The sequence below is a fragment of the Salvelinus fontinalis genome, chromosome 8, assembly GCF_029448725.1.
Source record: "Salvelinus fontinalis isolate EN_2023a chromosome 8, ASM2944872v1, whole genome shotgun sequence".
NCBI lineage: Eukaryota > Metazoa > Chordata > Actinopteri > Salmoniformes > Salmonidae > Salvelinus > Salvelinus fontinalis.
The window spans coordinates 5640615-5668021 of record NC_074672.1 but is presented as its reverse complement, the minus strand read 5'-3'; the positions used below and the strand labels follow the sequence as shown (position 1 = coordinate 5668021).

General features: G+C 40.1%; 1 protein-coding gene across 2 annotated transcripts in view; it reads right to left on the bottom strand.

Annotated features, from left to right (window-relative positions):
* Positions 1 to 24716, bottom strand: part of LOC129860420 (zinc finger protein 518A-like) — a 37269-nt gene extending 12553 nt beyond the window's left edge. The window contains exons 1-2 of one of the 2 annotated variants that reach the window (XM_055930807.1): positions 24384 to 24716; positions 14201 to 14282 (exon numbers count right to left, since the gene is read on the bottom strand). The gene's annotated coding sequence lies outside the window, so the exon portion shown is untranslated. The remainder of the gene's footprint in view (positions 1 to 14200; positions 14283 to 24383) is intronic. The other variant, XM_055930808.1, reaches the window with a different exon arrangement.
* Between the last annotated feature and the right edge of the window lie 2691 nt (positions 24717 to 27407).

The window sequence follows — 27407 nt, the reverse complement described above, 5'->3', positions numbered from 1 at the left end:
CTTAGTTTCCCTGGCTGTGTGTTTCGGGTCGTTGTCATGCTGGAAGACCCAGCCACGACCCATCTTCAATGCTCTTACTGAGGGAAGGAGGTTGTTGGCCAAGATCTCGCGATACATGGCCCCATCCATCCTCCCCTCAATACGGTGCAGTCGTCCTGTCCCCTTTGCAGAAAAGCATCCCCAAAGAATGCTGTTTCCACCTCCATGCTTCACGGTTGGGATGGTGTTATTGGGGTTGTACTCATTCTTCTTCTTCCTCCAAACACGGCGAGTGGAGTTTAGACCAAAAAGCTCTATTTTTGTCTCATCAGACCACATGACCGTCTCCCATTCCTCCTCTGGATGATCCAGATGGTCATTGGCAAACTTCAGACGGGCCTGGACATGCGCTGGCTTGAGCAGGGGGACCTTGCGTGCGCTGCAGGATTTTAATCCATGACGGCGTAGTGTGTTACTAATGGTTCTCTCGTAGACTGTGGTCCCAGCTCTCTTCAGGTCATTGACCAGGTGGGCTGATCTGGGCTGATCCCTCACCTTCCTCATGATCATTGATGCCCCACGAGGTGAGATCTTGCATGGAGCCCCAGACCGAGGGTGATTGACCTTCATCTTGAACTTCTTCCATTTTCTAATAATTGCGCAAACAGTTGTTGCCTTCTCACCAAGCTGCTTGCCTATTGTCCTGTAGCCCATCCCAGCCTTGAGCAGGTCTACAATTTTATCCCTGATGTCCTTACACAGCTCTCTGGTCTTGGCCATTGTGGAGAGGTTGGAGTTTGTTTGATTGAGTGTGTGGACAGGTGTCTTTTATACAGGTAACGAGTTCAAACAGGTGCAGTTAACCTGTCTAGGATCAGCGTGCCGCTAGCGGCACCCCCCCCCCCCCTGAAAAACCAGTGCCGCGAAATTCAAAAAAGATATTTTTTTAAAATATTTAACTTTCACACATTAAAGTCCAATACAGCTAATGAAAGACACAGATCTTGTGAATCCAGTCAACATGTCCGATTTTTAAAATGTTTTACAGGGAAGACACAATATGTAAAGATGTACATCTATTACCTAAAAACACATTAGCATAATCCACCATCTTTTATTTGTCCACCAACACCAGTAGCCATCACCAATTCGGCTAAACTAAGATATTTATAGCCCCTAACCAACAAAAAAACTCATCAGATGACAGTCTGATAACATATTTATGGTATGGGATAGGTTTTGTTAGAAAAAAGTGCATATTTCAGGTAGATGGCATAGGTTACAATTGCACCCACCGTCACAAATGGAATAGAAAAACTACTTAGAGCAACGTGTTTACCTACTTACTAATCATCAAACATTTCGTAAAAATACACAGCATACACGAATCGAAAGACACAGATCCTGTGAATACAGACAATATTTCAGATTTTCTAAGTGTCTTACAGCGAAAACACAATAAATCGTTATATTAGCATAGCATATAGCACATAGCAGCCCAGCATTGATTCTAGCCCAAGTGAGCGATAACGTCAACATCGCCAAAAATATATAAATTTTTTCACTAACCTTCTCAGAATTCTTCAGATGACACTCCTGTAACATCATATTACACAATCCATATAGAGTTTGATCGAAAACGTTTATATTTAGCCACCAAAATCATGGTTAGACAATGTGAAATGTAGCTCAGCTGGTCAGGATATGTCCTTGCGCCACTTAGACAGTGATCTACTCTTATACATAAATACTCATAAACGTGACTAAAAAATATAGGGTGGACAGGGATTGATAGACAATTTAATTCTTAATACAATTGCGGAATTACATTTTTTAATTTATCCTTACTTTTCAATACAGTTTGCGCCAAGCGAAGCTACGTCAAAAAACATGGCGTCCTAAGCCACTAAAATGTTTCGACAGAAACACGATTTATCATAATAAAAATGTCCTACTATGAGCTGTTCTTCCATCAGTATCTTGGGCAAAGGATCCTTTCTTGGGAGTAATCGTCTTTTGGTGGAAAGCTGTCCTCTTGCCATGTGGAAATGCCAACTGCGTTCGGGATGAACTGAAAAGCGTGCCCGGCTATTCACATCGTTTCAAAAATAAATGTCCCAAAATCGCACTAAACGGATATAAATTGCTATAAAACGCTTTAAATTAACTACCTTATGATGTTTTTAACTCCTATAACGAGTGAAAAGATGACCGGAGAAATATAACAGGCTAAACTAACGCTTGGAACAGGAGCGGGTCGGTGTCTTCCACGCGCGTTACGCACCAAGAAAAGACTTGCTAGCCTCAGGGTTTTTTCATTTGTAGTGCCTGTGAACGCGCAATCGACCCCATTGGAATCGTCATCACGTAAAGGCATCCAGGGGAAGACGTAAGAAGTGTCCGTATAGTCATAGCAATAACAGTGCCCTTTTAACTGACTTCAGAACAGTGGCCAACATTTCTCAAATCTGACTCCATGTCAGGGAAATTGCTGTAGAATGGGCTCTGTTCCACTTAGAGACAAAATTTAAACTCCTATAGAAACTATAGACTGTTTTCTATCCAATAATAATAATAATATGCATATTGTACGATCAAGGATTTTGTGGGAAGCCGTTTCAAAAATTACCCAATTAGCATAAATAGTCTCAACAGCGCCCCCATCCTCAACAGGTTAATACAGGTAATGAGTGGAGAACAGGAGGGCTTCTTAAAGAAAAACTAACAGGTCTGTGAGAGCCAGAATTCTTACTGGTTGGTTGGTGATTAAATACTTATGTCATGCAATAAAATGCAAATTAATTACTTAAAAATCATACAATGTGATTTTCTGGATTTTTGTATCTCACAGTTGAAGTGTACCTATGATACAAATTACAGACCTCTACATGCTTTGTAAGTAGGAAAACCTGCAAAATCGGCAGTGTATCAAATACTTGTTCTCCCCACTGTATGTTTTTTCAACAACAGGTTATGGTCAACAATATCAAAGGATGCACTGAACTCGAACAGCACAGCTCCCACAACCTTCTTATTATCAATTTATTTCAACCAATCATCATTCATGTGTGTCAGGGCAGTACATGTTGAGTGTCCTTCTCTATAAGCATGCTGAAAGACTGTTTGTAATTTGTTTACAGAGAAATAGCATTGTATTTGGTCAAACACAATTTTTCCAACAGTTTGCTAAGAGCTGGTAGCAAGCGTATAGGTCTGCTGTTAGAACAGAAGTAAAGCCCTCCAGGCCTGAGAACAAAGACTTTCCTCTAGGCTCATATTAAAGATATGACAGACAGGAGTGGCTATAGTCAGCCACCATCCTCAGTAGCCTTCCATCTAAGTTGTCAATGCCAGATGGTTTGTCATTTTTATCGATAACAATTTGTCCACCTCTCCCACAGTGACTTTACAAAATTCAAACTTGCACTGCTTTTCTTTCATTATTAGTTTTCTAATGAATTAATAAAATTGCCCACTGTTCGTTGTGGGCATTTCCTGACTAAGTTTGCTCACTTTGCCAATGAAATAATCACTAAAATAATTGGCAACATCAAATGGTTTTGTGATGAATAAGCCATCTGATTCGATGAACGATGGAGTTGAATTTGAATTTCTGCCCATAATTTTATTTAAAGTACACACGTTTTTTCCCATCATTGATCTTGGCATCATAATAAAGTTCTTATTTTTGTTGAGTTTAGTCACATAACTTCTCAATTTGCAGTAAGTAAGCCAGTCAGATGTGCAGCCAGACTTAATAGCCACTCCGTTTGCCCCATCTGTTTCAAGCATACAGTTTTTCAATTCCTCATCAATCCATGGAGCCTTAACCGTTCTAACAGTCAGTTATTGGAAGAAGCAAATTCATAAAATTCGTCAAGTGCAGCATCTGGATCACATCACATCTAATCACATCAGACCAACAAATATTTTTAACATCATCCACATAAGAGTCCCAGCAAAATCTTTTGTATGATCTCTTATACACTATTTTAGGCCCTGCTGTTGGAACTTTGGCTTTCCTGGATATAGCCACTATATTGTGATCACTGCGTCCAATGGGTACGGATATAGCTTCCTCTTGAGCGGACAGCTTGATGAAAACCAGTCAATATTGAGGTCCCCAAGAAAGTAGACCTCTGTTTACATCACATACACTATCAAGCATTTCACACATATTATTTAGAAACTGACTGTTAGCACTTGGAGGCCTATAGCAACACCCCAAAAGAAAAGGCTGTAGATGTGCCAAGTGAACCTGCAACCACAACACTTCAATAACACTTGACATAAGATCCTCTCTAAGTATTACAGGGATATGGCTATGAATACATACAGAAACACGTCCCCCATGAGCATTTCTATCTCTTCTATAAATGTTATATCCTTGTATTGCTACTGATGTATCAAAATCATTATCTAAGTGAGTCTCAAAAACAAATAATATATGAATGTTATCTGATGTTAGCAAGTTATTGATTTCATTTACCTACATATATTAATATGGGCTATTTTCCTGGATAGCTTATCAGAGATGGACATAATACTGAAAAGAGCATACAAATCAAGAGACAAAAAATATATACATTCAGCAGTCCATTAATCAATTGGTGTGTGTGTGTGCTGCGGGGTTGAGGCTACGAACCCATAGGCTTGGCTTTCTCATCCCTTCCAGGCTTCTGGGAGGGAAGGTGGACAATGAACCTGTCATAGCGGATGTACGCAATGTCCCCATGCGCTCTGGCAGCTTTCATGACTGGGATCAGTTCTTTGCTCTTCTGGGGCACATCTTCAGGATAGTCCTCGTTGAGGAAGATATACGTTCCTCTCAAGTTCTTGGCTCTTTTCAGAACAGCTACCTTGTCCTTGAACCTCAGGAACTTGACCACTATTGGCCTGGGCCTATCACCTGGGCCGGTGGTGGGTTTTCCAGTTTGTCCTTGTTTCTACATATCCTTCAGATTTGGTCCTGCCGTACATACCTATACATACGCTACGGTCACAAGAGGCAGGCCTCCTTACTGTCCCTAGAATTTCTAAGCAAACAGCTGGAGGCAGGGCTTTATCATATGGAGCTCCATTTTATGGAATGGTCTGCCTTTCCATGTGAGAGACGCAGACTCGGTCTCAAACTAAGTCTTTATTTAAGACTAATTTCTTCAGTAGGTCCTATGATTGAGTGTAGTCTGGCCCAGGAGTGTGGAGGTGAACGTAAAGGTACTGGTGCAACAAACCGCCCTTGCTGGCTCTGCCTGGTCAGTTCCACCTCTCCAATGGGATTCTCAGCCTCAAACCCTATTACGGGGGCTGAGTGACTGGCTTACTTGTGGTCTTCCATGCCGTCCCTAGGAGGGGTACGTCACTTGAGTAGATTAAGCCCTAGGACCATGCCTCAGGACTACCTGGCCTGATGACTCCTTGCTGTCCCCAGTCCACCTGGTCGTGCAGCTGCTCCAGTTTCAACTGTTCTGCCTGCAGCTATGGAACCCTGACCTGTTCACCCCCCTCATAGCCTGGTTCATCTCTAGGTTTCTTCCTAGTTTCTGGCCTTTCTAGGGAGTCACCGTGCTTCTACACCTGCATTGCTTGCGGTTTAGGGTTTTAAACTGGGTTTCTGTACAGCACTTTGACATCAGCTGATGTAAGAAGGGCTTTAAAAAGACATTTAATTGATTGATCGGTTGGCAGGATCACTGGAAAGAGACAAGCAGTAGGGCTGGGTGATATGGCAAAAATCTCACGATATAGGTAATTTCATATCCCGATAACGATACAATTTGCATTTGGTACCTTGTGTCCGCACCAACTCACAAAACCCCCGTTTCTCGACAGTGTAAATTGGGGCCATGTCTTTGCAGATGTAAGTTGTAACGGCAGCTGTTCTCATTCCATCTTCGTGATTCTTTGCCATATGGTTTGCCGCGGGCAAAAGCCTCTTGCAACGTTCTGAGTCGGAGGTTTTGTTTTGAGCACTCTTGTACTTTTTGGGGTCTCATCCGTAGACTCTCTCCGTACTGTTTCACATGATTCTTGCGTAGGTGGTAAAAGAGGTTAGTGGTGTTTGAGCCTGTTGTCGGGACCGGCCTGTGGCATAATTTGCAGAGGACGGTTTTCTGGTTTGTGTCATACTTCCATACCAAAACCACTTCCATGCGACAGAAGTAGCCCCTATTAGGTACGAGCTCCATGTCTCCGTGCTCTGTGTCACATTCACTCTCCTTCATGTTTGTTTGTGTTGCAAATTTCCTTCCACACGAACGCAAAGCGTCGTCCAATTGACTAAAAATGTTGCCGTAAAGAGTGTGATATGTGACAACGAAATAAATTATAGATATATTATGCTCCATCATCACACGATATATATCGTCATATCGCCCAGCCCTAACAAGCAGTCCCAGCAACTGATGCCAACTGCGTCGCGGGATCAAAACTAAGAAGCTAGGTAGCTATCAAGAACTTTCCAAATCACTTTCAAACAAACTCTAGCTCTTCCTCGTTCAACAGTTAGTGTTGCTTAGTACGGGAGGCCTACAGAGGTACTAACCTCCGAGGGCTCCCGAGTGGCGCAGCCGTCTAAGGCACTGCATCTCAGTGCTAGAGGCGTCACTACAGACCCTAGTTCAATTCCAGGCTGTATCACAATCGGCTGTGATTGGGAGTCCAATAGGGTACAATTAGCCAGATTCGTCTGGGTTAGGGTTTGGCCGGGGTAGGACCTCATTGTAAATTAAGAATTTGTTCTTAAATGTGACTTTAGTCTTCTAAATGAGAAAATGCTTTTTTCATGTAAAGTTTATCCAGTCAGTGGCCACGCCCTCGTGAGCACATACATTATACCCAAACATCATGAAACACCCCTTTCCACAGAGTTAATAAAAAGGACTCGTGACATTTTAATTAGTTAAGATAACGCAGGGACGGGATCCCCATGTCGCAGGGACGGGATCCCCATGTTGAAATGGCTAAGAAATCTACAAACTAAAGAACAATTATTCAGGCTTCAGCTGTTTAAATACTTTAGTCTGGTAAACGCAGCCGATTTAAGAACAATGGTACTCTGAAAGATCTATTCTCAAGAACATTTCCGAATGGTACCCTGACGTATCCATTATAACAAGCTACAACTACGGAAGACTGATCTCTGGTGAACAAACCAGAGACTTTCTGTTGACTGACTATCCAGCAGACGGACCGGCGATCGCCGAGAGGGAAAACATTGGCATACACTCGTAAACGTGTAAATTATTTTAGAATGAGCGGTTGTTCATGTTCAAAGTATTAGCATTTCCATGACTGTAGGTATCAACTGTAGTTTGCTGCTCTTGAGCTGTCCCCACCCATTTCCTTTGTCTACCAAGCAGTCATATCGGTTTCGTCCATTAGGGATATTTTCTTTGTGTCTTGTTCGTAACCAATGATGATCTACTGTGTGTTTATGTAATTCTGTAATTGATTAGTTAGTTAGTAAATAAATAATTAAGCCAATTTGTATATCGCTGATTCATGATTTATGCTAGGGTTCGTGCAGATATCCAAGGGTTTGCGACGTTCAGGAATGAGACTGATGAGGTAATAATACATTAATATAAATCTGTAATCGATAAGATATGAAAATATCTGAAGAGTTAATTTGGGAAATTGACTCTTTAAAAACATTTTCCCGTGGTGCCCTGATGTCCCAGTTAATTAAAATGTACATAAATAGTTTAATCACGTAAGGAATAATTACACAGAGAATTGATTTGATAATATAACAGCCTTCACATTTAATGATTGTCACGCTACGACAGTAATTAGCATGAGTTTGTAAGTAACAAAAGAAATCCCAGGACAAACATATCTGATATGGGCAGAAAGCTTAAATTCTTGTTAATCTAACTGCACTGTCCAATTAACAGTAGTTATTACACTGAAATAATACCATGCTATTGTTTGAGGAGAGTGCACAATTACGAACTTGAAAATCTATTAATAAACCAATTAGGCACATTTGGGCAGTCTTGATACAACATTTTGAACAGATATGGTTAATTGAAATCAGCCTAAAATTACGCACATACACTGCTGCCGTCTAGTGTCCAACATTTAAATTGCACCTGGGCCTTTCTCTTGCATTTCAAAAATGATTAAACAAAAAGGATCTCTGTACTTTGCTCTGTTCATCTTTCCCTCGATCCTGACCATTCTCCCAGTCCCTGCCGCTGAAAAACATCCCCACAGCATAATGCTACCAGCAGCATGCTTCACCGTAGGGGTGGTGCCAGGTTTCCTCCAGACGTGACGCTTGGCATTCAGGCCAAAGAGTTCAATCTTGGATTCATCAGACCAGAGACTATTGTTTCTCATGGTCTGAGAGTCATTTAGGTGCCTTTTGGCAAACTCCAATAAGGCTGACATGTGCCTTTTACTGAGGAGTGGCTTCTGTCTGGCCACTCTACTATAAATGCCTGATTGATGGAGTGAGATGGTTGTCTTTCTTGAAGGTTCTCCCATCTCCACAAAGGAACTCTGTCAGAGTGACCATTGGGTTCGTGATCACCTCCTTGACAAAGGCCCTTCACCCCCGATTGCACAGTTTGGCCAGGCAGCGAGCTCTAGGAAGAGTCTTGGTGGTTCCAAACTTCTCCCATTTAATGACCTTCAATGCTGCAGAAATGTTTTGGTACCCTTACCCAGATCTGTGCCTCGACACAATCCTGTCTTGGAGCGCTATGGACAATTCCTTTGACCTCATGGTTTGGTTTTTGCTCTGACATGCACTGCTAACTGTGGGACCTTATATAGACAGGTGTGTGCATTTCCAAATCATGTCCAATCAATTGAATTTACCACAGGTGGACTCCAATCAAGTTGCAGAAACATCAAGGATGAGCAATGCAAAAATAATCCACCTGAGCTCAATTTCGAGTCTCATAGCAAAGGGTCTGAATACATATGAAAATAAGGTATTTAAGTTAATTATTTATACATTTGCAAACATTTCTAAAAACCTGTTTTTAATGGGGTGTTAGAATAAGGCTGTAATGTAACAAAATGTGGAAAAAGTCAAGGGGTCTGAATACTTTCCGAATGCACTGTAAGGGTTGAACATGGCGGATTTGGGCACTAATAAGTGCCTATATTTGAACGTAGTGGCTGTACAGTAACATGCTATACATGACGTCAGAACTCTGGCTCTGTGCTTTACAGCGCTGTATGGGTTTTGACTGATGGCCTTTCTGAACTTAAGCACCATAAGAAGTTGCCCCCATCCTCCCCGGTAATTGGGGAACTTTAACAAATGTTTTGTTGTCCGAGTGAGGGAAACAACGTCAATTAAAATGTCTATGTATTTTGAAAGATGAGAGGATAATAATAAATACCGCTACGATGTCATAGAAGCAAGCCAAACGCATGAGTCCAAACGTGCACTGCACATTTCCAAATCTTCTAACTCATGTAATATACAGTGTCTACGTTTATGATCATCACTATGTTTGATGTACAGTTACAAGATGACATGGCATCATACCTTGGGTTGTTCTGAACAGAATGAGCCTGTTTGTTGATTGTAAAGAAAATTCACCGGGACACACGCACCTGAATGCACTCATTACTCCCTTCTAAATGCAACAAAATACGATCCATTTCTTTGAAATGCCTTGTGAATGTCTAACACTAAGATCATATTGTATGGCTTAGCTAGTCATGTTGGCAATACAGCAAGCTTCCAAATCATGCCCAGAAATACAGCCAGTATGATACATTTTGCATCATATGATTCATTATTCATCATACCGGCTCCATTTCTGTATTTTGAGAGTAATACATCTTGAAAACTTGATAGCCCCAAAATGGTTTACATGTCAGCTATTTCAACCATGGACTAATGAAGTTAATAAATAAAATACATATTTTTGGGGTGAAAATTTCCTTTAACTGTACCTCTTTGAATGTAAGTAAACTAAAAGACAGGGGCAACGCTGTGATAGAATGCATTTTACTGACTGTTGTACTTACTTACTCGAATACCTCTCCTGGGTAGGGGGCAGTATTTTGACATCCGGATGAAAAGTGTGCCCAGAGTAAACTGCCTGTTACTCAGGCCCAGAAGCTAGGATATGCATATAATTGGTAGATTTGGATAGAAAACACTCTAAAGCACAGGTGTCAAACTCATTCCACGGAGGGCCGAGTGTCTGCGGGTTTTCGCTCCTCCCTTGTACTTGATTGATGAATTAACATCACTAATTAGTTAGGAACTCCCCACACCTGGTTGTCTAGGGCTTTATTGAAAGGAAAAACCAAAAACCTGCAGACACTAGGCCCTCCGTGGAATGAGTTTGACACCCCTGCTCTAAAGTTTCTAAAACTGTTACAATTATATCTGTGAGTATAACAGAACTGATATGGCAGGCAAAACCCCGAGGACAAACCCCCCCCCCCCAAAAAAATTCAGCTTACCACTATTTTCAATGGCTCACTTTTATAAGGCCAAGTCCTCCCAGATTGCAGTTCCTAGGGCTTCCATTAGATGTCAACAGTCTTTAGAAAGAGTTTCAGGCTGATTTTTTGAAAAATTTGCCAGAAATTGTAGTTTTTCAAAGTGGCTCCCATTTTGGCTATAGTGTTTCCAAGTGCGTGGAAGAGAGCGCGTTCTTTGGTATTTTTCTCCGGTAAAGACCATAACGATTCTCCGTCTTAAATTTGATCGTTAATTTACGTATTAGGGTACCTAAGGTTTGATTATAAACGTTGTTTGACTTGTTTGGAAAACTTTATTAGTAACGTTTGGGATTCATTTTCAATGCATTTTGATGGAGGAAAACTGGGTGGATTATTGACTGAAGCGCGCCAGCTAAACTGAGTTTCTATGGATATAAAGAAGGACATTATCGCACAAAAGGACCATTTGTGATGTAACTGGGACCTTTTGGAGTACCAACAGAAGATGATCATCAAAGGCAAGGCATTTTTTATATCGCTATTTCTGACTTTTGTGTCACACCTGCCTGTTTGAAATATGTTTTTCATGTGTTTGTAAGCGGGGCGCTCTCCTCAGATAATTGCATGGTGTGCTTTCGCCGTAAAGCCTATTTGAAATCTGACAGTGGCTCGATTAACAAGAAGTGAAGCTTTATTTTGTTGTCTTACACTTGTGATTTTATGAAAGTTAAATATATATAATACTGTAGTTTGAATTTCGCGCAATGCAATTTCACCGGATGTTGGCCAGGTGGGACGCTACCGTCCCACCTGCCCATAAGAAGTTAAGTGTAGAGTGTAGAGTCGAGTGTAAGTGTAGAGTCTACAAAGTCAATATTCATTGACTTCAATTTAAAATTTCATGGTGTAACCACAACATCATACAGGAACTCAAGTCCTTTTGTTCACCTGACCTAGAATTCCTTACTATCAAATGCCAACCGCATTATCTCCAAGAGAACTCTCTTCGATTAGACACAGCTGTGTATTACAAAAAGAAAACAAGCCCCGTCGCGGACATTGACGTCTTACTCCCAGACAAATTAAACAACTTGCTCGCTTTGAGGACAATACAGTGCTACTGACACGGCCCGCTACCAAAGCCTGTGGGCTGTCCTTCACCGCAGCCAACGTGAGAAAAACATTTAAACGTGCTTTTCTTCGCAAGGCTGCCGGCCCAGACGTCACCCCTAGCCGCGTCCTCAGAACATGCGCAGGCCAGCTGGATGGTGTGTTGACAGACATAATCAATCCTTATCCCAGTCTACTGTCCCCACATGCTTCAAGATGGCCACCATTGTTCCTGTACCAAAGAAAGCCAAGGTAACTGAACTAAATGACTACTGCCCTGTTGCACTCACTTCTGTCATCATGAAGTGCTTTGAGAGACTAGTCAAGGATCATATCACCTTCACCCTACCTGATACCCTAGACCCACTCCAATTTGCTTACCGCCCCAATAGGTCCACTGACGATGCAATCGCCATCACACTGCACAATCCCATCTGGACAAGAGGAATACATAGGTAAGAATGCTGTTCATTGACTACAGCTCAGCATTTAACACCATAGTACCTTCCAAACTTGTCATTAACTCCAGCGGACGGCCGCCCCCAGGTGGTGAAGGTAGGAAACAACATCTCCACGCTGCTGATCCTCAACACTGGGGCCCCACAAGGGTGCGTTCTCAGCCCTCTCCTGTACTCCCTGTTCACCCATGACTGCGTGACCATGCCCGCCTCCAACTCAATCATCAAGTTTGCAGACGACAATACAGTGGTTGGCTTGATTACCAACAACGACGAGACAGCCTACAGGGAGGAGGTGAGGGCCCTCGGAGTGTGGTGTCAGGAAAAATAACCTCACACTCAACGTCAACGTAACAAAGGAGATTATTGTGGACTTCAGGAAACAGGAGAGGGAGCACCTCCCATCCACATCGATGGGCAAGAAGAGGAGAAGGTGGAACGTTAAAGTCCTCTGCGTACACATCACAGACAAACTGAATTGGTCCACCCACACAGACAGCGTGGTGAATTAGGCGCAGCAGCGACTCTTCAACCTTAGGAGGCTGAAGAAATGTGACTTGTCATCAAAAACACTCAAACTTTTACAGGTGCACAATCGAGAGCATCCTGTCGGGCTGTATCACCGCCTGGTACGGCAACTGCACCGCCCTCAAATGCAAGGCTGTCCAGAGGGTGGTGTGGTTTGCACAACGCATCACCGGGGGCAAACTACCTGCCATCCAGGACACCTACACCACCCGATGTCACAGGAAGGCCAAAAAGATCAAGGACAACAACCACCCGAGCCATTGCCTGTTCACCCCGCTATCATCCAGAAGTCGAGGTCAGTATAGGTGCATCAAAGCTGGGACCGAGAGACTGAAAAACAGCTTCTATCTTAATGCCATCAGACTGTTAAACAGCCATCACTAACATAGAGGCTGCTACCAACATACTGACTCAAATCTCTGGCCACTTTAATAAATTGATTTAATAAAGTTATCACTAGTCACTTTAAATAACGTCTACATATCCTACATTACTCATCTCATATGTATATACTGTATTCTATACCATCGACTGCATCTTGCCTATGCCGCATGGCCATAACTCATCGATATATTTATATGTACATATTCTTATTCATCCCTTTACATTTGTGTGTATAAGGTAGTTGTAGTAAATTTGTTAGATTACTTGTTGGTTATTACTGCATTGTCGGAACTAGATGCACAAGCATTTCGCTACACTCGCATTAACATCTGCTAACAATGTGCATGTGACCAATAAAATTTGATTAGAAATCATGAAATACATTCAGTAATTAAGCGTGCAATATAAATGCAAAACTATTGAAAGAGTTAAAGCGCTAATCAGAGTCCAAACCTTGTTCGAGTCAGCGTTATTGAACATTTCATTCGTTTCAAATTCTCAGCGCGGCTCGAGTTGTTTCTCCAACTGTCACAACATTAAGAATGAATAGACTCCACGAATGTGGTGCCATGTTGGCTGGGAATTTTGGGGAGGTGCGCTGTCGGTCTGTGTCCCCCCGATGGACCGTGGTCTCAGAGCCGCATAGCTATGTCACAATGCCTTGTCGGACTATCACGGCTCTGGACCCCGAATTAGCCTCAATTTTGTCTTATTTCAGGAATCAGACCACAGCCAATAATTATAATTTTTATGAAACATTGCCCATCAGCAATTTCTGTATCTGAAGAGATGGAAGTGGTCAAAATAAGCATCAAGGGGACATTGCAACAAACATCGACAGCCGTATGAACATGAGGTGATCTCCTTGCATGCACATAATGATCCCCATTGGTGAGGCATAGAAAACTTAAACAATGATGACTTCACACAGTTCGGGTGTGAGTTCAGATGTTTTCCTGCTATATTCTTGTGGCATTTTCATTGCAATCAAGATTATGGTCACACTGAAATCTGTGTTATATCCCATTGTTACCACTAAGAAATACAGCTTCCACAGAGCATGAGCACATTTGTTGGTCCAATTGCCTCATATCAGAGATTAGAATTGTGGTAGCCTAAACAGATTAAAGGACACCATGACAAAAGAAAATGTACTGAAATAGGTATAAATACTGTATGTCTGTTGTATGCACATAACCTAATTCATATTTTACAAAATTATCAAGACTGAACTCAATAGAACACTTCCTCAACAAAAAAAAACGTCAGAAATGACCTCCTCTGTTTATAATATTACTACCGGTATGTGAATTTACCTTTACCCCTTCCAAGGAAGCCTTATCATCAATGTTGTGTCTTCTCCCTCGGGGTTGGTTATGTGGGGATACGCTCCGCGAGCTGTCAGAAAAATAGCAAAATGATCAATACTACGGCTACCATTTATTGTGTGGACTGATTACATGGTTTTGATGTCCATTTATTGTAATCATACATTTCTGTGTTAATTGGTTAAATATTAAAGGGTAAGGTAAAGATTATGGTTATGGTTGAATGAAGGGTAATGTTAAGATTGTGCACTATGACGTTGCCACAAGCAGCAGGATGAACCGATAAGATTGCAGATGAGCGCAATGCAAGACGAACTCACACAAAGTATCTGCACAGGTATGCTTCACTGTGCTGCCACGTGAAGCTCCGCTGGACAACAGCACAGAAGTGTAGGCTCACACTTCACGCTCTTAGTGGTTGTATGAGTCGGCCCGATATTGTTATTTAGTGTACTTCATGCATCAAAAAAAATTATAGTTATCAATGATTAGGTGGGTAGTATAAAGGGCAGTCTAAATAGCTGGTTTTGTAATTTCAGCATTATTTGCACAGGACCCTTTTGAGGTTAGGTATTAGCACATAACCCATGTCTTTTGACCCAACCAAGAAAACTGATCCTGCAGTGGTGGTTGTAGTGAAGTTCAGCTTTTATTGCCTCAGATCTTTTCAATTCGTTCGGTCAAAAGAACAAATCTTTCGACTAATTTTGTTCATTTGATTCAGTAATGCCCAGAGCACGCAGGACCCACTACTGGTGAATGATGAACTTAAAACTTGACAGAATCATGATATTATTAGTAGATTTGGATAGAAAACACTCGGAAGTTTCTAAAACTGTTAGAATAATGTCTGTGAGTATAACAGAACTCATATAGCAGGCAAAAACCTGAGAAAAAAAATCGAACCAAGAAGTGGGAAATCTGAGGTTTGTAGGTTTTCAACTCTTTGCTTATCCAAGATACAGTGGAAATGGGGTCATTTCCTAAGGCTTCGACTAATGGGGTCACTTCCTAAGGCTTCCACTAGATGTCAACAGTCTATAGAACCTTGTTTGATGCTTCTATTGTGAAGTGGGGGTGAATGAGAGGGGATTGAGTAAATTCTCTCCCAGAGTGCCACGAGAGTTAGCTTGAGTTTCATTGCATTTCTGAAGACAAAGGAATTCTCTGGTTGGAACATTATTGAAGATTTATGTTAATACATCCTAAAGATTGATTCTATACTTCGTTTAACATGTTTCTACGGACTGTAATATAACTTCTTGTTTAGATTGTGTACTGAACACGCGAACAACAAGGAGGAATTTGGACATAAATTATGAACATTATCGAACAAAACAAACATTTATTGTGGAACTGGGATTCTTGGGAGTGCATTCTGATGAAGATCAAAGGTAAGTGAATATTTATAATGCTATTTCAGACTTCTGTTGACTCCAACATGGCGGATATCTCTTTGGGTTGATTTGTTGTCTTTTTTAATCTGACACAGCGGTTGCATTAAGGAGAAGTGTATCTAAAATTCCATGTATAACCCTTGTATTTTCATCAACATTTATGATGACTATTTCTGTATATTGATGTGCCTCTCGGCAAAATCACAGAATGTTTTGGAACTACTGAACATAACGCGCCAATGTAAACTCTGATTTTTGGATATAAATATGAACTTTACCGAACAAAACATTCATGTGTAATATTGTGTAACATGAAGTCCTATGAGTGTCATCTGATGAAGATCATCAAAGGTTAGTGATTAATTTTATCTATATTTCTGCTTTTTGTGAATTCTCTCTTTGGCTGGAAAAATGGCTGTGTTTTCTGTGACTTGGCTCTGACCTAACATAGTTGTTTGGTTTGCTTTCGTCGTAAAGCCTTTTTGAAATTGGACACTGTGGCTGGATTTACAACAAGTGTTGTAAATTATGGGATTTCTGTTGTTTTGAATTTGGCGCCCTGCAGTTTCACTGGCTGTTGACGAGGTGAGACGCTACCGTCCGACATACCCTAGAGAGGTTAATTAGGGCCGATTTCAAGTTTACATAACAATGGGTAATCTGCATTTTTGGACACCGATCATGGCCGATTACATTGCACTCCACGAGGAGACTGCGTGGCAGGCTGACTACCTGTTATGCGAGTGCAGCAAGGAGCCAAGGGAAGGTGCTAGCTAGCATTAAACGTATCTTATAAAAAATAATCAATCTTAGTTAACTACACATTGTTGATGATATTACTAGTTCATCTAGCTTGTCCTGCGTTGCATATAATTGATGCGGTGCCTGTTAATTTCTCATTGAATCACAGCCTACTTTGCCAAGCGGGTGATTTAACTTCACTAGGGTAGGAGGCAGCATTCGGAATTTTGGATGAAAAGCGTGCCCAAATTAAACGGCCTGCTACTCAGGCCCATAAGCTAGGATATACATATAATTAGTAGATTTGGATAGAAAACACAAAAGTTTCCAAAACTATTAAAATAATGTCTGTGAGTGTAACAGAACTGATATGGCAGGCGAAAACCCGAGGAAAATCTAACCAGGAAGTAATATTATTTTGAAAGGCTGTTTTTCCATTGAAAGCCTATCCGCCATACAAGACTTAGGACCTAGTTCACGATCTCTATGGCTTCCTCAACGTGTGACCAGTCTTTAGGCATTCTTCAGGCTTTTTAAAAATGAGGGAGATACACCGCTTTCAATGAGAGGACAGTGGACATTTCCAGACATGAACCAAGCACGTGATCGGGAGCGCACATTTCTTGTTTACCTTTTCCATTGACGAAGCTTTTGTCTGGTTTAAATATTATTGATTATTTATGACAAAAACTACCTGAGGATTGATTTTAAACATCATTTCACATGTTTCTACTATCTTTTATTGTACTTTCTTGACTTCTCGTCTTGGTGTTGAGAGCGCGCATTGTGCCTTTGGATTTCTGAACTAAACGGACCAACAACACAGAGGTATTTGGACATGATGAACTTTATCGAACAAAACAAACTGTTGTCTAACATGGAGACCTGGGAGTGCCACCAGATGAAGATCATCAAAGGTAAGTGATTAATTGTAATGCTATTTCTGACTTTCGTGACACTCTCCTTGGTTGGAAAACGGCTGTATGGGTTTCTGTGTCTAGGCGCTGACCTAACATAAATCGCAAAGTGTCCTTTCGCCGTAAAGCCTATTTGAAATTGGACACTGTGGCTGGATTTACAAGAAGTTTCTTTAAAATGGTGTATAATACTTGTATGTTTGAGGAATTTTAATTATGGGATTTCTGTTTTGAATTTGGCGCCCTGCAATTTCACTGGCTGCTGTGAAGGTGGAATACCAGATAGGTTAACAAGCGCATTCGCGAAAAAAAGCACTGTCGTTGCACCAATGTGTACCTAACCATAAACATCAACGCCTTTCTTAAAATCAATACACAAGTATATATTTTTAAACCTGCATATTTAGTTAATATTGCCTGCTAACATTAATTTATTTTAACTAGGGAAATTGTGTCACTTCTCTTGTGTTCTGTGCAACAGAGTCAGGGTATATGCAGCAGTATGGGCCGCCTGGCTCGTTGCGAACTAATTTGCCAGAATTTTACATAATTATGACAAAACATTGAAGGTTGTGCAATGTAACAGCAATATTTAGACTTATGGATGCCACCCGTTAGATAAAATACGTAACGGTTCCGTATTTCACTGAAAGAATAAACATTTTGTTTTCAAAAATGATAGTTTCTGAATTTGACAATATTAATGACCTAAGGCTCGTATTTCTGTGTGTTATTATATTATAATTAAGTCTATGATTTGATAGAGCAGTCTGACTGAGCGGTGGTAGGCAGCAGCAGGCTCGTAAGCATTCATTCAAACAGCACTTTACTGCGTTTGCCAGCAGCTCTTCGCTGTGCTTCAAGCATTGCGCTGTTTATGACTTCAAGCCTATCAACTCCCGAGAATAGGCTGGCAATACTAAAGTACATATTATAACATCCAATAGTCAAAGGTATATGAAATACAAATCGTATAGAGAAATAGTCCCAAAATAACTACAACCTAAAACTTCTTACCTGGGAATATTGAAGACTCATGTTAAAAGGAACCACCAGCTTTCATATGTTCTCATGTTCTGAGCAAGGAATTTAAACGTTAGCTTTCTTACATGGCACATATTGCACTTTTACTTTCTCCTTCAACACTTTGTTTTTTTTTGCATTATTTAAACCAAATTGAACATGTTTCATTATTTGAGACTAAATTGATTTTATTGATGTATTAAGTTTTAAAAAATAGTTTGAAAGGCTGATTATCGGTATCAGCATTTTTTGGTGTTCCAATATTCGGTATCGGCGTTGAAAAATCATAATCGGTTGACCTCTAGCACAGAGAGGCGGCTGCCTACCTACAGACTTGATATCATTGGCCACTTTAATAAATGGAACACTAGTCACTGTAATAACACCACAGAGTGTTTACATATCTCGCATTACTTATCTCATATGTACACTACCGTTCAAAAGTTTGGGGTCACTTATAAATGTCCTTGTTTTTTAAAGAAAACCACATTTTGTCCATTAAAATATCAAATTGATCAGAAATACAGTGTAGACATTGTTAATGTTGTAAATTACTATTGTAGCTGGAGTTATAGGAATATCTACATAGGTGTACAGATGCCCATTATCAGCAACCATCACTCCTGTGGTCCATTGGCACATTGTGTTAGCTAATCCAAGTTTATCATTTTAAAAGGCAAATTGATCATTAGAAAACCCTTTTGCAATTATGTTAGCACAGCTGAAAACTGTTGTTCTGATTAAAGAAGCAATAAAACTGGCCTAGTTGATTATGGAGCATAAGCATTTGTGGGTTCGATTGCAGGCTCAAAATGGCCAGAAACAAAGAACTTTCTTCTGAAACTTGTCAGTCTATTCTTGTTCTGAGAAATGAAGGCTATTCCATGCAAGAAATTGCCAAGAAACTGAAAATCTGGTACAATGCTGTGTACTACTAATCACCTTCACAGAAAAGCACAAACTGACTCTAACCAGAATAGAAAGAGGAGTGGGAGGCCCCGGTGCACAATTGACCAAGAGGACCAGTATATTAGAGTGCCTAATATGAGAAACAGACACCTCACAAGTCCTGAACTGGCAGCTTCTTTAAATAGTACCCACAAAACACCAGTTTCAACGGCAACAGTGAAGAGGCAACTCCGGGATGCTGGCCTTGTAGGCAGAGTTTCTGTCCAGGGTCTGTGTTCTTTTGCCCATCTTAATTTTTTTTTTATTTTTTTATTTTTTTTTTTTTTTTTTTTTTTTATAAATCGGCCAGTCTGAGATATGGCTTTTTCTTTGCAATTCTGCCTAGAAGGCCAGCATCCCGGCGTCGCCTCTTCACTGTTGACGTTGAGACTGGTGTTTTCGGGTTTAGGGTTACAGTTAGGTTAAGGATTTGGGTTGTGGTTAGGGAAAATAGGATTTTTTTTATAGAAATACATTTTAAGTCCCCACGAGGATAGAATAATGTGTGTGCGTGTGTAAGTAAGTAATGTGAGTCGTGTAACTATCACACTATTTACTATGGAAATCCCTAAAGGGTGATTATTAGGAAGAGTGACTATGTGTATGGTTGAGAAAATGAAAGAGAAGAAGGAAAAGGGGCAGCAGGTAGCCTGGTGGTTAGAGCGTTGGGCCAGTAACCGAAAGGTTGCTAGATCGAATCCCTGAGCTGACAAGGTAAAAATGTCGTTCTGCCCCTGAACAAGGCAGTTAACCCACTGTTCCTAAGCTGTCATTGTAATTAAGAATTTGTTCTTAACTGACTTAAATAAAGGTTAAATAAATTAAATAAAAAGAGAGACAGTGTGAGAGAGAGATTATGTTCCTGACCACAATTGTATACTATGTGTTGCTCCGCTCCAGCTCCCTCTTACTGTTTCTCTAGGTCTATGAAAGCGAGGGAAGTGATGTGGAGAGTCAGGGCTCAGCAGCAGAAGGCAGGGATGAAGAGGAGTTAGAGATGATTGGACGGATAGCGAGGAGGGAGGAAAGTGGAAGAGAAGAATGAAGGAGGGAGAGGGGTGTGGAGGGAGAGGCACATGAAGAGGAACATGGAAGAGGAGGAGGGAGAGGCGGAAGCAGAGGTAGAGCACACCTGAGAGGGAAACCTACGTTTCCATGGAGTGCGTCTGCCCCAAGTCCCACCATTCACCCTTGTACCACACAGCCTGGGCCTAAAGTAACAGTGGTAGGGGTTTTGGAGTTGTTTTTAAAAAAGTGGAAGGAGTCTATTTTTCTCTCCAGATAGGTTGGTGTTAAACACCAACCTGTCTGCCACCACATCCAATTCACTGAATTGTTGTCGAAGTAGGCTACTATTTCTACATTTTGAGTCAGGCCTAGTCTGTACTTGAGAGGTTATCTACATTTTGTTAAAATCTCGAGAGTTTTTTGCATTTTTACATTGTTACAGAAGTAAGAATCATTATCAATAAAATAGCCTACTTTGCGTGGGAGCATTATGAATTTTTCTCTGAATCTTTTTCGATCTAATACTTGTTGCATTTCCTGACTGGTTGTCAAATTACTATCATTACAATTTGTGTCACTTTGTAGGATGGGGCCGTGCTTCAAGAAGTTTCATGGCATGTTGTAGGCTAAATGCAAACACTGAAGTGATAGCTTGACATGAATTTGTTCGACAAATATTATAGGGAAATAGTGTACTTTTTTTAAAATCGTCTCTGAACACTTGTGTTTTGTATCTTCTCTCTCTGTCTGTCTATCTAGTACTTGTTGCATTCACTGAATTGCTGTCACACACTTGGGAGCCAGGCCCAGCCAATCAGAATGAGTTTTTCCATACAAAAAAAGGGCTTTATTACAGAGAGCAATAGTCCTCAGTTTCATCAGCTGTCTGGCTGGCTGGTCTCAGACGAACCCGCAGGTAAAGAAGCTGGATGTGGAGGTCCTGGGCTGGTGTGATTACACAAGGTCTGTAATTGTGAGTCCGGTTGGACGTACTGCCAAATTCTCTAAAACTAAGTTGGAGGCAGTTTACGGTAGAAAAATTATCATCAATTCTCTAGCAATAGCTCTCGTGGACTTTCTTGCAGTCAGCATGCCAATTGCACACTCCCTCAAAACTTGAGACATTTGTGGCATTGTTTTGTGTGACAAAACTGCACATTTTAGAGTGGCCGATTTATTGTCCCTAGTACAAGGTACACCTGTGTAATGATCATGCTGTTTTATTCAACTTCTTGATATGCCACACCTATCAGGTGGATGGATTATCTTGGCAAAGGAGAAATGCTTACTAACAGAGACAAACAAATATGTGCACAACTTGAGAAATAAGCTTTTTGTGCGTACGGAACATTTCTGGGATCTTTTATTTCAGCTCATGAAACATGGGACCAACACTTCATATGTTGCGTTTATATTTTGTTCAGTATAAAATAAAGCGAGCCTTGAATAATTCTATGTAAATAATACTTAAACCGTTCCATTTCTGCAATTGCAAAAGACTGTTTTTGTAACACCTTAAAAACAAACAAAACATTACAGACTATCTGGTACCTTTATAATTTATTTTGTGTTGACATTGTTCCAAACGGTCAGAAAAAAATAGTGTAGTCTAACAGCGCCTGTTTGGCACACACGCAATCTTGATCTCCAGTATTTTCAACAAGTAGTCAATTGTATTCCACACATCTGACTTCACCTTTACGTCCTGAGCAACCAATAAACAAACATTCCCCCCATTTTGAGTTTCTCATGTTCTCTCCATCCATTTCACTATCACATGTGTTACGGTGTGGAGTTTGTTATAACCATTTTGGTGTGATTATGATATGCTATAGGTCAGGTCCTATTGGTCACATGCTTGCGACGCAGACATGTGTCACGTAAAGAGAGCAATGGTTAAGGGAATGTTTTTCCTAAACAAATTAGGGATTTCGGTATCAAAACTTTTCAGTCAAAAATGGCTGTAACTATGTTGCAGTTTCAGCAACAAGGACCGCAATAAACACTTGATGTTCTGGGTGATTTATTCGAAGAAGAAAACAATTATATACAGTGCAGCAAGTCCGAGTCCGGCCAGCACAATCAAATCAATTGCAGTCGGACTACCTCTAGTAATGTGTGTGTGTGTCTTAATTATTTAATCAAACAGTGCGCTTAAAGCATCAGACAAGCTCAGTGAATACAGTTGATCTGATTAAAAAACAGACACATCCTATCACACATACACTGAACTTGTGTCTCATCTGGTACTTTGGTAAAAATAAAAAATGAAATTGAGCAATATACCACCTTACTTCTTACTAATACTTTTACTGTTTTGGAAACCCTCCAAAGCATGGTCAGTTTTTTTATGCATTTACGGTGAAAAAATTATTTTGTCTGGTAGATTGTTCTCATCTACCTGCCACTGTGGCTGGTGAAACAAAAAGTGAATTTTAGGCCCTGCTGATAAAGTCAAACGTCACAACACATTCTAAACCGCTCTGGTGACGAACCAACTTTTTTCATTGTCTGCATTCATCCAGATGGCTGCGCTTTGCTACCACCAAAAACAGTGAAGATTTCCCACTATTTTGTAAAAAGCTAACTGTACACTGTTTAGCTAAGTGAAATAAATGTCATCAGGTAGCAAACTTCCTATTAGCTAGCTATCGTTGTAAATTAAAACGTCTCCAAATGCATTTGTAAATAACAGCCATGGAAGCAGCCTAGTTAAAAAGGTTAAATATAGACAAAATAAACAAATAAAATAAGGAAGGTGAATTTGCAGCTCCAGCTTTCAGTGGAGCTGTCTCTCTTTCCAGGGAGAGTGTAGGTTACTGTACTGGATAGGGCAGGTCATTTTGTGGGAGGACATCATGAAAAGATTCTCCAGTGCCAGTCCCTGGAAGGGAAAACTGAGGACCGAGCGATAACAGCAACATAATATTCAGTGCCGTCTAATTTCAGTATAATGAAGCCTGTTTCTTTGTGATGTTTTCTGTCCCAAGATCTGGAAAGCTGTGAAAGCCTGTTTTCAGATGAAGAGCGATGTCCCAAGAGACAGGTGTATCCTATATTTATTATAATTTTTATTTATTTTACTAGTCAAGTCAGTTAAGAACAAATTCTTATTTACAATGACGGCCTACCACAGCCAAACCCTAACGACGCTGGGCCTATTGGCGCTGCCCTATAGGACTCCCAGGATCGAACCAGGGTCTGTAGTGACTCCTATAGCACTGAGATGCTGCGCCACTCGGGAACTATATGCCATGGGTTATACGTGTAAGCCCATCTGTCAGCAATTGTTGTATACAAAAATACAGTTTAACATCACAAACCCATTACAATTGGAGGAGGCCCAACCCCGCTGGAGGTTTGCAGGGTTCTGTTTCAGCCCAGCAAATAACACACCTGATTCAATTTATCAAATCTAATGAGATGACAATCAAGAGTACTATTGCTGGGCTGGAATAGAAGTCTGCTCACCCAGTAGATTGTGGCGCAAGGTTGGTCACCGCTGGTATGGAGTTTTTTTTAACCTGAAATTACACTTTAGTCGTCATAGCCTACTTGTTACTACTCAATTATCTATTGTTGTTTAGACAAAATTGTCTAATCTGACATACAAGTTGTAAGGCTTGTAAGGCTAAAATTCTAGTTCAATAGCTAACTAATCAACAACTGTAACGATGTATTTGAGAAACAACAAGTGGTCATTGTGCAAATGTATGCTTTCAATACACAGTGGAGACAAAATATAGTTTACACGTTGTCAACAATCTAAGCCAACCTCATCCGTTTTGCCCCATGGATTGGGCGCATCTCAACCAACCCATCTATAGAGCCTCTACATTATCTAACTTTGAGAAACGTGGACGTATACAAAACCAGTGTAAGGAATCATTAAACAATGTTTGTCTTGCGAATTCCCACTGTTCTAGCTAACGTTACTTAACTGATCAACTTCATCCTTGATACTGACATAATTACTTTACGTTGCGACTTGTGTAACCGGTTATTTGAATACAAAATAGGGCTTGCTCACACCCACTCGAGAAATAACACCTCATAATGGAAATAGACGGTTAGAAATAAGACATTCTTGACTGTTAAAACTACAGTTGAAAAAGGGCTTAATGTTGATTAATTTACCTTCCTTTTCTCTTCAGCCTTGCAGTTCAGCGACGGCGGCCATGACAGTTCCATCCGGGTACTCCGTTGCTGATTGACTGAGGTTGGTGAGGCATCTAAAGCGGATGAATATGAATTCAGTTCTAGACTCGATTCAAGAGCTGTTCGAGCAATTAGAAAATATTTTTTCTATACGACCGACTGATTCAGAAGTGGCAAATTCATATGAAGACAATGTTCACAGGCCCGTGTTCTACATTCCATCTGTTTCGCTAAATTATCATGGTAGTGCTTCCCATCCGAAACAGTTCTTGCATATATTATGACGACATTTTATGACGTTTTGGTCTTCTGCAATGTTTTTTTCCCGGCTGTTCGTGCCATAGCACTAGAATGAATAGAACGGTTATCCCCATTCAATTGAATTATGCATAATGGGTGGACTGGCGGCCATTGCAAGCGTACCCATAGTAGCAAAGCAGGAAGTGTACCCATCAATTTGGGCTGTGATTTGTTTTAACAACTCAAAGGACATAACATAAAATACATTCCATTGCTGGAGCCACATCAGTTAGCATAAGTTAAATTAACATTCTACAGTACCATGTAAATTATTGCGTCACAATACCAGGCAGCCATTGCAAGTGTACCCATGATGTTCCATGTCCTTTCTATTCATTCAATTTCTATGGTTTGTGCGCAAGCGGAAGTTCGTAGCTGTTGTCTACACCCCGTCTGAGGGATCCTTCAGCCAAACGTTTGTTGTCTTTGAAGGAGAGACTAGTTTTCATGCAAATGTTTTCACTTGAGAAATACTGCGCCAAACATCTTGGTTAGATGTAAAATTGCGCGACTAAAACCTCCAAGACAAAAAAACGTAAGAATGAATTGAGACTATTTTGAGGAAGTGTATACATGCTACGGCACATCAAGAGGGACAAACAGTACTATTGCCGACGTGCTCCTATTTTCGATTGCATGAACTTCACAAAATGTGATCCGTTGATTTTTTTTTATTGCATTACACGAACATTGTACAAAACAATATACAGATATCACACATAACAAAAAAGACATAAAATAAATAATTAATAAATCCAGAGACACAAAAAAAGTATTATGCTTTAGACAAGTTACATTTTTACCAACACTGTTGACACTTATTTGATAATTTGGTATTTATATATTTTTGGGATGTTATATAATATTGTAAATCGATTATAAAATATTGAAAATAGTTGTTTACCCATGAACTTCGCAATGAAATGAGTAAATTCACACTGTATTGGCAGTCACTGTGTGTATGTAAAATAAAAAGGAACATCAAATTTGGTAATCCTTATAGGTTAACCCATTTAATCACTAATATATATTTTCATATCTGTCCAAAATATTTCACTATGTAAACAATCTCAGAATAAATGCTCTATAGTCTAATTTTCCAATACACAAAAGCTGTATTGCAAAATGTGACATTTTAGCACTTAAAGATGCAATGAGTGATCATGTGATTAGTGTCATGATGTTTTGACTGCAGTGAGAGAGGCCCAACTCACGGGTGAGGAACATTTTGGGGGTTTTCTCAGTTTATAGTTTTAGACTGCAGTTGCAAAAAAAAAAATTCACAAAAAAAAGAATCTAACCATACAATGTAGCTATTTTGAATAATTTTGTAATTAATCAAACCATTTAAATATATATTTGACGATTTCCAACGAACAAGCTAGCTATTGAAAAGTTTCAGCGTGTGTAGTTAAGTTAGCCTGTTAACGTCTTCATAGCTAGTAGCATGTAATCACGACATGACCAAACTGTTGCTGAGATGATGGATGTTGAAACTTCAAAGGAGAAAAGAGTCATTGTTGAAACTCACTCATATGCTTGCAGTGTAAAAAAGGGGGGTGAATGTGATCCATACCCGAATACCCCAACCAAGGAGCAACTTCCAAAGAAGCTGAGAAGTGAACCATCAATGAGCCAGCTACAGGATCTGACAGCATTTGACAAAGAAGCTCGGAATCGTCTGTGGCTGATGATTGAGAGAGCAAGGAAGGAAGGAAGGGAAAAGTGCATACTTTGTGGGAGCCAAGGCTTTTGTTAATGGAAGGGAAAATCACGCTGACTCCTAGCTTGTTGACTGCTGGATTTATCAAGTGAGTTGTGCAGGACTGAGTTTTATTTGCATCTGATAAAACTTTATATTTATTGAGGGAAGAGCATTGTTTGTGTGAACCTTTTTTTAAATATATTTTTATATATTTTTTTTTTATGGCAGGGAAATTCACATTGACACTTAATGTTTGCTTTATGGCTATTTGTTTTACCAATCTATGGTACAATGTTATTTGCAAATTTATTTAAAAAAAAATATATATATAATTTAGGTCAACCACTTGCGTGGTTGGACTGTTTTTATTTGCAACTAGTAAGAACTTTTCTTTTTGTGAGAACCCAATTCATGTGAATGTATACAAGTTTAATATTCTTCATATAGTCACTGTGATAGTAAATGTCAATTTCTGTTTTTTCTATTAATGCCAGGGGAATACGTAATATTTTGAAAAGGAATCTTTATTTTTGTACTGTAAGGGTAAGAGTGCCGACTTTTATTTCATTCAAGAAACTCATGCCTGTTCCACCGATACTGCGTTTTGGAAGTGTCAATGCGCCGACAGAGATGGCCGCCTCGCTTCGCGTTCCAAGGAATGATATTTGGTTTTCATTTGGTACTAATCGGTCAGCAGGTGTCGCTATTTTAAAAGGCAACTTTAAGGGTCATATATGCAGTCATGAAGCAGATAATACAGGGAGATGGATTATACTATTGGTAGATGTCAACCACATTCAATTCATTGTTGTAAATACTTATGCTTCCAATAACAAGTCAAGTAACTGTATTTTATTTAGAGACATTGAGAGGATAATAAGTAAAATTATGTCTAAATTTCCATTGTCCAAAGTAATATGGGGTGGAGATTTTAATACAGTATTACATGATAATCTAGATAGATGGCCTCCTAAGGATAGCAATTCTGTTTGTGAGAT